Source organism: Phoca vitulina, unplaced genomic scaffold, assembly GCF_004348235.1.
Source record: "Phoca vitulina isolate PV1807 unplaced genomic scaffold, GSC_HSeal_1.0 scaffold2, whole genome shotgun sequence".
Classification (NCBI taxonomy): domain Eukaryota; kingdom Metazoa; phylum Chordata; class Mammalia; order Carnivora; family Phocidae; genus Phoca; species Phoca vitulina.
Genome location: NW_022589705.1, coordinates 97,757,159 through 97,769,289, shown reverse-complemented (window position 1 = coordinate 97,769,289; position 12,131 = coordinate 97,757,159).

Here is a 12,131-nt window from a genome sequence, read left to right as displayed (position 1 = left end):
CATAGTGCTGAAGTACTTTCCAGTGTTGTTTTTTTTTAAGATTTTATTTATTTGACAGAAAGAGCACAAGCAGAGGGAGCTGCAGGCAGAGGGAGAGGGAGAAGCAGGCTTCCCACTGAGCAGGGAGCCCAATGCAGGACTCGATGCCAGGACCCTAGGATCATAACCTGAGCCAAAGGCAGCTGCTTAACCAACTGAGCCACCCAGGTGTCCCCTTTCCAGGGTTTCTAAGAACAAGAAGGTTGTGATATGCCTTATGGAAATAATATGTGTGTTAGACAAGCTTCATTCAGGCACAAGTTATGGTGCTATCAGCAGTGAGTTCAATGTTAATGACTCAACAGTATAAATTACCCAAGGTGTCTTTAAACAGAAGCACATATAAGACAAGGTTATGTATTGATTAGTTAATGAAAATGTTTTAACAAAGGGCTTACAGGAACATAACCTTGTGTTTCCCCAGGAGCAATGGCTCAGTATTTGCTAATTTTGTGTTTGTGGTGACTTTATAGGAAACATGGTAATGTGAATAATGAGAACCAACTGTATGTCCCAGCAATTCCACTCATAGTCATACACCCAAAATAGGTATATACTTACATTCCCCCAAAAGACATACACAAGAATGTTCATAGTAGCATATGTGCAGTAGACTCAACCTGAAAATTTCCCCAGAACCTATAAGCAATAACATACATTTGATACAGTCTCAGTAAGAATGAATAAACTCCAACAAAACACATAACATGGACATATCTTACAGAAAAAATGTTTACAGAAAGCAGACAGGCACAAAAAAGTATATACTATATAATTCCATGTATAGAAAGTTCAAAAATAGGGCAAAACTAATCTATGATGTTAGAAGTCAGGAAGGTGGCTCCCCATGGTTGAGTGCATGTTTGAAGGGGTTGGTGGCTGAAGGAAAATGAGAGGATTACATGGATGTTGATGACGTTCTGGTTAATGATTGAGTGCTGGTTACACAGTGTGTCAAATCTTTCTAAATGTATTACTGAGCAAGTCAACAATTGCAAAAGATATTTTCCTCCTCGCAAGGCAAAGAGAATTATGAGCATTTAGCTACTTTCACTGTTTCACTCCCCTGGGCTGTTCCAACATTTTCCAGCATAGTTCATGTGTAGATGAGCAGTGCCATCCAGCTTCCCGGGGGAAGACTGGTTCATGCCACTCAATGTCTCTGGTTTTCCTAGCTCAGGTGGCTCTTGAAAATGTCCTACTCTACACATAAGGTTTCAATGACAGACACCTCCTCTTCCAGCAGAGGTGGGTTTATCACTGGGGAATGTGGGCTGACAGAGTGGAGCAGGTAACATGTTTAATCTTTCATAAGATCTAACAACGCTCTGTGTTTCATTTCTCCTTGATATTTCCCAGTATATTTTATGCACTCAGCATCTCATTATGAAGACTTCTTTAGTGTGTGATAAATAATATACAAACAGGCACCCTTGACTTCCTCATGGACTGAATATGGGCTCAGGGCTGAGAGGTGGACATGATTAGACCCACCCAAGGACCAGATAATAAAAAGTCACCAGATGATCTTTAGTACACTTAGAAAACTCTAGAAGCATCATGGAGGGTTCAGGTGCATGAAGACAGATGCCTTTGGCATGTTGACATTGGTTCCATGTCCCATAGTCACTCTCATGACCTATTTATGAATCCAGGTTCTCTTGGGGCAGGAACTTTTCCTGTTTTGTCACCAGTGTATCTCAGCCTTAAACAGAATCTGACACATGGAAAGTGCCCCATCACTTGCTTATTAACTGTATCCAAAGAAGGAAAATAATAAAATAATCACTCTAGCCCAAGAGGAATGTCAAAATACTGCCAGGAAGGCAGATATATGTAGAATCAAGAACAGGCAACACGCCCAGTTATCTGATTCATTCCTGTGACAGACCTCAGTTTAAGAAGTTGGATCTGCTGAGTCTTAAAGCAGAATTTTTTTAGGCCCTGCCTGGAGAAGAGCTGCCCTTGCTCTTTCAAAGTCAGAATAAGGCATCTCAACATTTTTCGTGAATCCTAATATTTCTTTCTTGTAAGGCAAGACCCACAAGTCCCTGAAAGTCTACCTATGATTGCAAATGTTTAGTGTACTATCCAAAACATATATATTGAAGATGCCCATCAAAATCCACAATTTGGAGCAGAACCACTAATGTGGATCTATATGCATGTCAATTGGCTTGTTCATTCACCTGCCCTTACTGAGAGCTCTTCACCACCAAAGACTACTGTGGTTAATACTGTATAAATATAATGTACTGCTTGCCTGGCTGTCAATTGCAACATTGATGAGATAATTACCCTTCACCTGGGGATGGGGAAGAGCAATAAATGCCAGGAGGAACTCTGAGACAGTAGAAACAACACTCAACTGACTCAGAAGGCCTGCTCTGCACCTTTCCATTTCTCTGCTTGATTTCTCTCCAGGGAACATGGTCTCATCTAGTTGTCTGGTTATAAAAGGGTAAATTGTTCCATGGGTGCTGGGCACATGAATTTCAAGGGAAGGAGAAAGCATCTTCTTAAGCCAAAGGCACACCAGAATAATTGTATCTCTAAAGGTGATATTAAGAAAAAGTGAACTTGGAAGTAAGGCACAAAGAGGGGCAGCCAGCTCTTTCCATGTGATTTCGGAGTATTGCTTAGCAGGCTCGCCCAAAGATATTTAACTATGCATTTGCTGTCCAGTCATGTAGCCACCAGACACATGTGGCTATTTAAAATTAAATTTTGAATTAATTAAACTAACTAGTCATTAATGAAATTCAGGTAATTAAAATTATGTTTCCAAGTCCCATAGACCCATTTTGAGTGCGCTGCAGACTCGTGGGACTAGTGGCTACCATATTGTACAACACAAGCATAGAACATTTCTAGCATCACAGAAAACATTATTGGACAGTGCTAATTCCAGGAAAATACTTGTGCTGGATTTTGCTTGGTTTCTGTGAAGCCACATGCTAACTTGGAGATTTCTATCATGTGTTTCTAACCTCAAAGGGAATGGTTTTATTGTTCTACAGGATGTTAACTGGTTTTGTTTCTGACTTTTCCTGTTGGCCTGTAAAATTCCTGTTTGTTAAGTGCTACTTGAATGAATGTCACCACTGTCTTCATATCCTAAACAATTAACATGTTGAATATAGTCTTTAACATGTATTTGTTTTATGTTGACATAAGGCTCATGTTTTTGATTTTTTGAAAATTATATGCTGACAGCTAAGCAACAACTTCATAGGTCAAGGTGAGCACAAATGCTTCAGCATACACAATATGTTTAAGTGAGGGGGCTTCCAAATTTTCTGAGTCAAAACCTGGAGGAGGGTGCAGATATATGGAACCTCAGTGCCAAGAAGTTCTTTCATTCACTTCCCCAGTGACGTGAGACTAGAAATGCAAGCCTATGCCTTTCCCACCAGAGTCCCATTCACAGAGCAACTCCAGTTCTCTCTGGCAACCCCAGAATTCAGGCACATCAATATTCCTGAAGCAATTTGTGCCCTGATTTACAATGGCAGGACATTAGCTATGCACATTCAAACGTAAGGCCATGTCTCTTTACATACCAAGATACCAGTTAATTTTGGAACTTTCGCTCCAAGTTACCTTGATTTACACTGAAATTCCGTATATACAGAAGAGTGATGGGCTTGGCAGGAAAGTTGATCTGAGACCAGAATAAGCCACCCAGTTTTAAGAACGCAATAGGCTTATTTGTAACCCTGGTAGGAGTACTCAGTAAATTTCATTTGTTATTGTGCTTGTGTTGTTGTTGTTTTATTATCTCTAGAATCTCAAATTAAAGCTCTTTCCACCAGCGCTTGATAATATGGTAAAGATCTGTGCCCATCTTGAAGTCTTCAAACTTTGATTCACTCACTAGCACAGACCACCTTACCATCAAAGCACTAGTTTATAACAAGAACCATTTCATTCCCCCATGCGCCATGCATTTTTCGTATCTCTCCACTTTTATTATCTTTAATACCATCTCTGTGAGACATGTCTTAACATCTCCATTTAACGGAGAAGGGAAATGAGACATTTGTGCAAGGTCACACGGCTAGGAAGTGTCTGAGCTGAGATTCAGATCCAGGTCTGCCAGACCCTGCTGGTAGAAAGCAAACCTGGTGTTAAGTTAGCAGAGACTCTATTTTGAAAGGATTATTGCAAGAAGGGGAATAAGGGGCAATGGGGGCAACACTCCAACCATGAGATCTGCAGGGGTCTCAAAGGCTGGGCAGGAAAAGGTTTTTCTTCCCAAAGAGGCGTCAGCAGACTGGGAAGAAAGGTGTGGCTGATGGCACAGTGGGTCAGAGACTATTTCCACCCCAAGGCCAGCCTGTTTTCAGGAAGGGCTGCGGGATGCCTCAGCTGAGTCAAAGAAGCCAAAGACCAGGGGTCTGGGGGAAGGAGAGAAGCTTCATTAAAGTTTGCTAACAAGCATCTTGTTCTTATTGATCTGTGGGTACAGGCAGCTCAGCTACTCATTGGAGAGGCAGAGAGTGGGACTCAGGAGGGTCTGTGTCTGACCTTGTCATAGGTAAGCAAGGGGGGCATTCATGAGTGTCATATGGCAAGAGGGGATCTTTGCAGTAAGCCATCTCCAGGAACACAAAAGGCTGGGGGTAAAAGTGAGAGCTTTTGAATAGTCGCTGTTTATCAGGAACACAGGGTTTGGGTCAGATTCAACGTTGCCACTGTACCTCGACATGTCTTTATCACATTTCATCCTAATTCTCTGAAACCTGTCTTAACATCTCAATTTATAGAAAAGGAAAAGGGAGCTCAGACATTTGTACAAATTCACACAGCTAGGATGTGTCCCACTGGGATTCAGATCGAGACCTGCTAGACCCTGAGGTCAGCACCCAGAGGTTCAGGAGCCTGAGCAGGATGTGGGCAGGGAGATGGCCCTAAGCAGCTTTCCAGGTTCTCTACCAGCTTTTTACATTTCTGTCCCTATTTGTTCTCCCCAAGCCATCCCTCCCTCCAAAGCCACAGTAGCATCTTTGAGCTGCCCAGTGCTTGCTCCACTGTACCCAATTTGCTGGATTCAACTGGGACAAAACATCATTATCCATCGGCCCCACCAAGGAAGATTCGGGTGATGTTCTCCAGAAATATATCAGTCACAGTCCATTTAGTGCCAGGAAATCAAGTTTGAAGACACTATAATTATAATCATTGCTTTTGGATGGTTCTGTGCTGCTATATGCAAATCTATAATTCCCTTGGTGATATGGCAGAACGTGGGTTAGAACCCTAATTCTCCTGAACCTACAACAGGAAAAGAGCCTTTGCTGGCAAAGCCCCACAGAGGAGTCTTCACTCTCACTACCAACTATGAGTCAGGGCTTGTCTTCTTAACTCACTCTTGCCCTCCAGAGCAATTCTACATGGGCAGATAGGAGGAGCCATCAGATGGCCAGCAGGAAATAGGTAATCAAACCCAGTGGCTGTCCACCCAAGAGCATTTCTGAAGGGTTCTGTTTCCACCTGGACCTTTCACTGCTTCATGTGAAATGTTGTCATTCATCTAAGCTCAAGTCTTTTCTCCTATAATGTGGAAGAAATTGCTGTGGAGGGGATATTTTTTCCTTCTACCTTCCTAGGTTCCTGGCTGGGGCTCTGTAAATGAAACTGGCCAAAGACAGATTAACAAGAGAAAAGCAGAAGTTTATTGACTTGTGCATGCATGTGGCAGCACCCAGTGAGAATTAACCCAAAAGAATGAATAGAACTTGGGCTAAAAGACCAAAAAAGGAAGAGAGCTTTGGGCCTCTGGTTGGAGGAGGCAAGTTATGGAAGGTAACCAGAAAAATATGGTCAACAAGGGTTGCTTAGCAAGGTTTTTTACACAGATTACAGTTAGTGCCTTCTCCATGGTTAAGGTTTGTTAAGAGTCCTCTTCTTTTTTTTTTTTTTTTTTTTTTTTTTAAAAATTTTTTTTTTTTTTTTTAGAGAGAGAATGAGATAGAGAGAGAGAGCATGAGAGGGGGGAGGGTCAGAGGGAGAAGCAGACTCCCTGCTGAGCGGGGAGCCCGATGTGGGACTCGATCCAGGGACTCCAGGATCATGACCTGAGCCGAAGGCAGTCGCTTAACCAACTGAGCCACCCAGGCGCCCCAAGAGTCCTCTTCTTCCTGATAAGGAAGAAGAGGGCACTTCTCTACTAATAAAAATTCCCTTTACAAATGCAAATTTCTTTTAAAATAGGAAATTCTGTCCTGTGTTAGAACTTTTTCTGTGTCTGCTGGTTCTCAGTGGCCTTTAGCTCAAAATAATCCACATACCAAAGAGGTTTATTTTGGGGTGATATATTCTGGTACCCCTTGAAGACAAACATTACAGAAATCTAATGCAACCTTGTTATGGGTTGAATTATATTTCCCTAGAAAAGAAGAAAGACCCAGAACCTGAGAAGGTGACCTTATTTGGAAAAGGGCCTTTATAGAGATCATCAAGTTAAAATGAGGCCATGAGGGTGGGGTCTAATCCTATATGACTGGTGTCCTTAAAGAAGGGGAAATTTGGATACAGTGTCAGGCACACACAGAGGGTGGATGATGGAGTTAAGTCGCCACAAACCAGGGAACACCAAAGATGCCAGCACACCACAAGGAGCTGGGAGGGGTCTGCAGCAGATTCTCCCTCACATCCTCTGAAGGAACCAGCCCTGCCCATGCCTGCACCTCTGACTTCAGCCTCCAGAAGTGACAGAGGATAGATTTCTGTGGTTTAAGCCCCCAGCCTGTGGTCTTTTGTTACAGCTGCCTAGGAAACTGATGAAAACCCCACCAAAAAGGAGGCATAAAAAGGAATGTTGATGAATGTGTGCAACACATTTTGGTTATTTGAGCAAGGGGCCATTGTTTTTCTAAAAGAGCCTTTCCCTTCCTTGGCAATAGGCATCATCACCGGGGAGAAAAAAAAGTTTCCAAAAGCCTGGGCAATGGTACGTCCTGGAACTCCAGTCATACAGACCAGCCTGCACAGGCTGGCACAAGTCTGACCCAAACGTGGACGGCATCAGCCAGCCCCACTCTGTGCTACGGTCCACAATCACAATGACCAAAACAATCTCCTGAAACCCTAATTATTCTTCCTTGTGTGGGACTGTTCCTTCCCATCAGTGGCTAAATAAATTGAACATGACGGATAATTTGGCTTGCTTATTTTTAGAATACCCTCTCCTTTAACCTATCTTATGAGCCTTCATTAAATAACCACTCCAAGCTTCCCCCAACAGAGCATCTTCCAGCCCTTAATTACATCTGTAATGGCAACCCGTGGCACAGAAAAGACAATTACTCCAATCGTTGCCTCTACTGCTTTTCCAAGTCATGATCCCTTATCTCTCTGCCTCCCAAGGGGCAAGGTCCCTGGAGACACCTCTCATTTGGCTTTGAGCTTCTGTCTTTGGGGGAGAGGTGTGTCATGCAATCACCCTGCTTGATTTGTTCCTGGGAACGTTGCACTAGAACCTCTGCCCACTACGATTTAATCAGTCATTTCTTGTCGTTTCTTGTGACTTCATCAGATTGTAACAGTACATTGTTGTAAACACAGGTTCTACCCCAGCAACTCACAAAGGCTTTACTTGTTCAGAGAGCTGGCACCCCTGACTTCTTGACTTTTCCTTCTGTTTCCTAGTGGCTTGCAGCACGCCTTGCCAACGAGGGGGTATCACGGCTGTTTCTGTGCATAGAACAGTGTCTCCCCAGAAGTTTTTGGAGCTCGTCCATGGCTCATCTTGTATCCAAAAGCCCCAGATGGACTCCATTCATGCAAGGGACCAGTCCTGGGTCAGACCAGTGTGTTCCCACCCAAATCAGGAGTTTACTCCCCTGCCATCACCGATTAAAATGTGTTGTGGTTCTCTAAGGATGGAGAAGTACAGAACAGCAACCAAAATACTTAGTTCAATGACCTGTCTGCAAACTACTGGGAATGAAATACCATTCTTCATGTTAACAGGAAATGCTGTTAAAATATTACTGCTAAAGTAACTGGACTTTTTGATGAATAATTCAAAATTATTCTGAATGGAAGGAAAATGAAGTCACCTTTATCTAGGAGACCTCAGATGATGTAGAGCTTCCCCCAAGGGATTTTGCCCTCCTCTCTGTCCTTGCTTTCTGCCTCCCATCGCCATGTTCACCTGGGGAGCATTGCACTCATGCTGTCACAGCTCCTATGCACACTCTCCTCTTCTGGTGCAGGATTCCTCCAACTTCACCCTCTTCCAACCTCACCCTCTTCTGTGTTTACTATATCAGAACTCACACACCGCTCTGTATTAAGGATGCACTCATACTGACTGTCCAGCCTGCTGAAATGGCACAGCCTTGTTAATACTCTACATTTTGTTTTCTCTTGAAGTTGAAATTCTGTTTTCAATAAGTAAACTATGAAAAAAACAAATATTTATTTTTTCTGATCAACTCTGAGTCTGAGTTTGATTTTAGAGGCAAAGTTCTCATTCCCTGGAGGGTGAGTTTGGCTGTGTTCAAGTTAAGAAACATGTCTAGTCTTTTTGGTTTTGGTTCCTCTCCTCTTGCCTGCACCTGTGCCCCTCCCTACTCATCCACCTCCATGCCGCCGGAATCAATTTCCCAATGCCTGCATGTGTTCCTGCTTTAACACCTAGAGGGCTGGTTCCCCACTGTTCTCAGGGTAAAGGCTTAGCTCCCCAGCATGGCACACAAGAGCCTTCACAACATGCTTCCTGTCTAGCTTCTCAGCCTCAATTTGTTTAATTCCTCACTAAATACTGTCTGGAATTATCAGAGTGATTGTCACTTCCTGGGTAGTAAAGGATTTGACTTTTGCCCAAAGAGAGGTCTGTCCTTTGCCTTCAGTTACTGGGGGGTGTCTCTATAGGCCTCTGGAATTTTTTGTCTGATAAGAGTGTCTTTGTCCATGGGAGCCATGGTTGCTGGACGATCTAACAACAGGATCCATGATGGTGGATTTGGGTCATGCAGTAGCCACTCACTTCCAGCAGGCCTGGAGACTAAAGGACAGCCACATGGACAGCTGACCATAGAGCCACAATAGAGACTCTGGACACTGAGGCTTGGGTGAACTTCCCTTGTTCGTGATACTCCATGCATGTTGTCACGTGTCATTGCCAGGAGGAGTCAGTGCTGTCCGTGACTCCACAGGGACAGGACACCTGGAAACTCTGCAGGGCTCTGCTCCCTGTGTCTCTTCCCATTGCTGACTGTGTGTCCTTTCACAGTGATAAACCATAACTCATAGCTGTGCATGTAACTACTTTTGGTGAGTTATGTGAGTCCTTTTAGAGAAGTATTAAAACTGAAGGTGGTTTGAGAACCCCCTGAACTTGCAATTAGTGTTGGAAGGGAGAGCAGGCTATGGACTCTGGACTCCACACTATCTCAGTGTGCACAAAAGCAGTTCCACAGAACCTGTGCAGCTCCTGCTCTCTCTCTCTCTCTCTCTCTCTCTCTCAATAGCTCTCTCCTCTTTATTCACTGGCATAATCCTTTTCAAACCTAAAGGCATAACTACACTGATATAGTACAAACTGGTCTCACCCAGTAGATAAGTGAGGGACCGTGTCAGATCTAATTCATAAATGCTTTATGGCCTTGGTTTTCCCTTTGGTTAAAAAGAGAGAGAGAGAGAGAACAAGGAAGCTTGGACCCTAGTGGTGATTCTCAGGAGGACCCTGTGTCAGGGTTCTGAGTGAACAAGAGCAAACAAGAAGGGAGGTGCCCAACTGATCTGGTTTGACTCCAATGGCCCTTTGAAGCAGTAGCTGAATTGGGGGTGGGGGGTGTGAGTCCTCCTTCATGAGAGCAGAAAAGTTAATATTTTATCAGTTTCTGTGCATTCTCATTAACTCCATCTTAATTTAGATTAAAAATATCTGTCCCATAATATGAGATAATTTAACTTCCTACTATTTCTTTCAAGTCAGATCTCTTTTATATTTAAGAAAAAAAATTTTGTGAAGTCCAAAAATACAAAAACGCTATGAAACTTGTCTTTGTTTAGCTGCTTCCTTTTGGCCAGATCAGACCACCCAGTGCTTATCTAGAGAGATACAGCCTTAATAAATACTATCCAAAGAATGCTCAGAACAAAGCCAACTCTCAATGCCCAGGCAAAGCATTGCTGTGTTTATGCAGAAACCCAATCCATGGGCTTAAACACACCAGACCCTCCTCCCAAGAGAAGCCTCGCATCCATATGTTGGCGCCATCAGGAATGCGGATACCACCATATGTCACCAAACATGGCACTGAGGCCGCCCTTGGCCAAGTTCCTGAGGCTTGCTGGTGATGCATTTCCCGAGCACAGGCATTTTCAAATCAGCTGCTGAGAGGCTGGATGACAGGATCTGATGCCATCAGAAGATTCAAGTTCTAATCAGCTCTTTGGAGCCAAAACTCAGTCCCTGGTAGCTCATGAGGCTGAGCCTGCAAACTGGTTCCAACGCAATGTAAGCTCTCTGAGAACATCTGAACATACTTTCCTTTCAAGAACTGTGGCAGCCCTTCCATGCCTTGGCATGTAAATGAGTCAATGCCATAGTTGGTAATGAGTGCCAGTCCCTTTTTTGACAGGTTAATTAATATTCATTATTCAACAGGGGAGAAAATGCTGAGTTGTTTATCATTGGTTCATTAGGTTTAGCCAAATAAAGGATAAACATAATTACTCTCATAAACTACTGTGACAGAACCTAAAAACTATAAGGGGGAAATGGATGCCTTCAGGAAAACCCTAAGAGAAATGAGACCCTTGGGTCTTAGCAGGTGAGTGAGAATGCCACTTCTTGTCCCTACGGCCACCTGCCAATGGTGGCTTGCTTTGGACCCAGACAAGAAAGTTTGCCTAGAAACACTCTCCTTTTGCATTTTACACTGCCTTTGTCTTCACTGATGAGGTACTGGAGGATTTTTTTACTGCTTATTACTAGTGGGGTGTGTGTGTGTGTGTGTGCCCGCACGCCTGTGTAGGAGTTAAAGCTGTTGTACATGCAAGTTCTCTGAGCACATGGCCGCTCCTGACAGCAGCCCCTGTCCCTGTCCCCATCCTTGCTGATGCCGGTGGAGGCGCACGAGGCTTCTCCAGCCGTCCCTCTGCCATCCCGTGCCGCCCTCCTCCACTGCCTCCCTCACCATCGGTAACTCAGCGGCTGACTCTCCAGGCCTCTAACTCAATCCTCCATGCTTCTGGCGGAATGCTCGTGTCCTCCCGAGTTCACATTTGAAGCGCGAACTGCAGTGTGGTTGGACTTGGAGATAGGGTCTTGAGGAAGCAATCTAGGCGTAATGAGGTCGTAAGGTGGGGCCCTGACCTTACAGGAAGAGAGACCAGAGCTCTCTCCGAGCGGGCAATCGCTGAGAAAGGGGCCATGTGAGGACACAGAGGGAAGGCAGCCATCCACAAACAAGCCAAGGAGAGAGCCCTCACGAGGAGCACAATCTGCTGGCCCTTTGATCCAGGAGCTCCGGCCTCCAGGACATGGAGAAAACAGATGTCTGTTGTCTAATCTACTCAGTCTATGGTATTTTGTTAAGGCAGCCAGAACAGACTAATACACTCTGTGTCTCTGGAAATGGTAACACACACACACACACATGCACACAAACACATAGGTGTGCCCACACACGCACACAGAGGTACACACAGCTCCTCTGTTGCAGTTTCCTCACTGCCCTGTCATTGTGTATTTAGGAGCATCTGATGAGGATGATGGGGATGAGGAGGATGATAATGTAAGAGAAGAAACTGTCCTAAGGTCAGGAGCTCCTGTTTTTCCCACCAAGGCACTTACACATCCATCAGCTCATTCAGAGAGCCTCAGTCTCCAAGGCCGTGGTTTCTAGGAGAAAGCCGGGTTCTCAGAGATGAACTTCAGGCAGCAAAAGTGACCCTCTCCAAGTTAACAAAAGGAAAATAAAACTCAAACTCTGCAAGCCTCTAGCAATCTGCCCCTGGTGGACACAGGCTGCGATAAAGTATAAAACAGGTATGCATGCGACACAAAGGACGTCCATGACTTTACTCATCTTTACAACAAATGTTCTGAAGAAATAAATGTTATAATATGG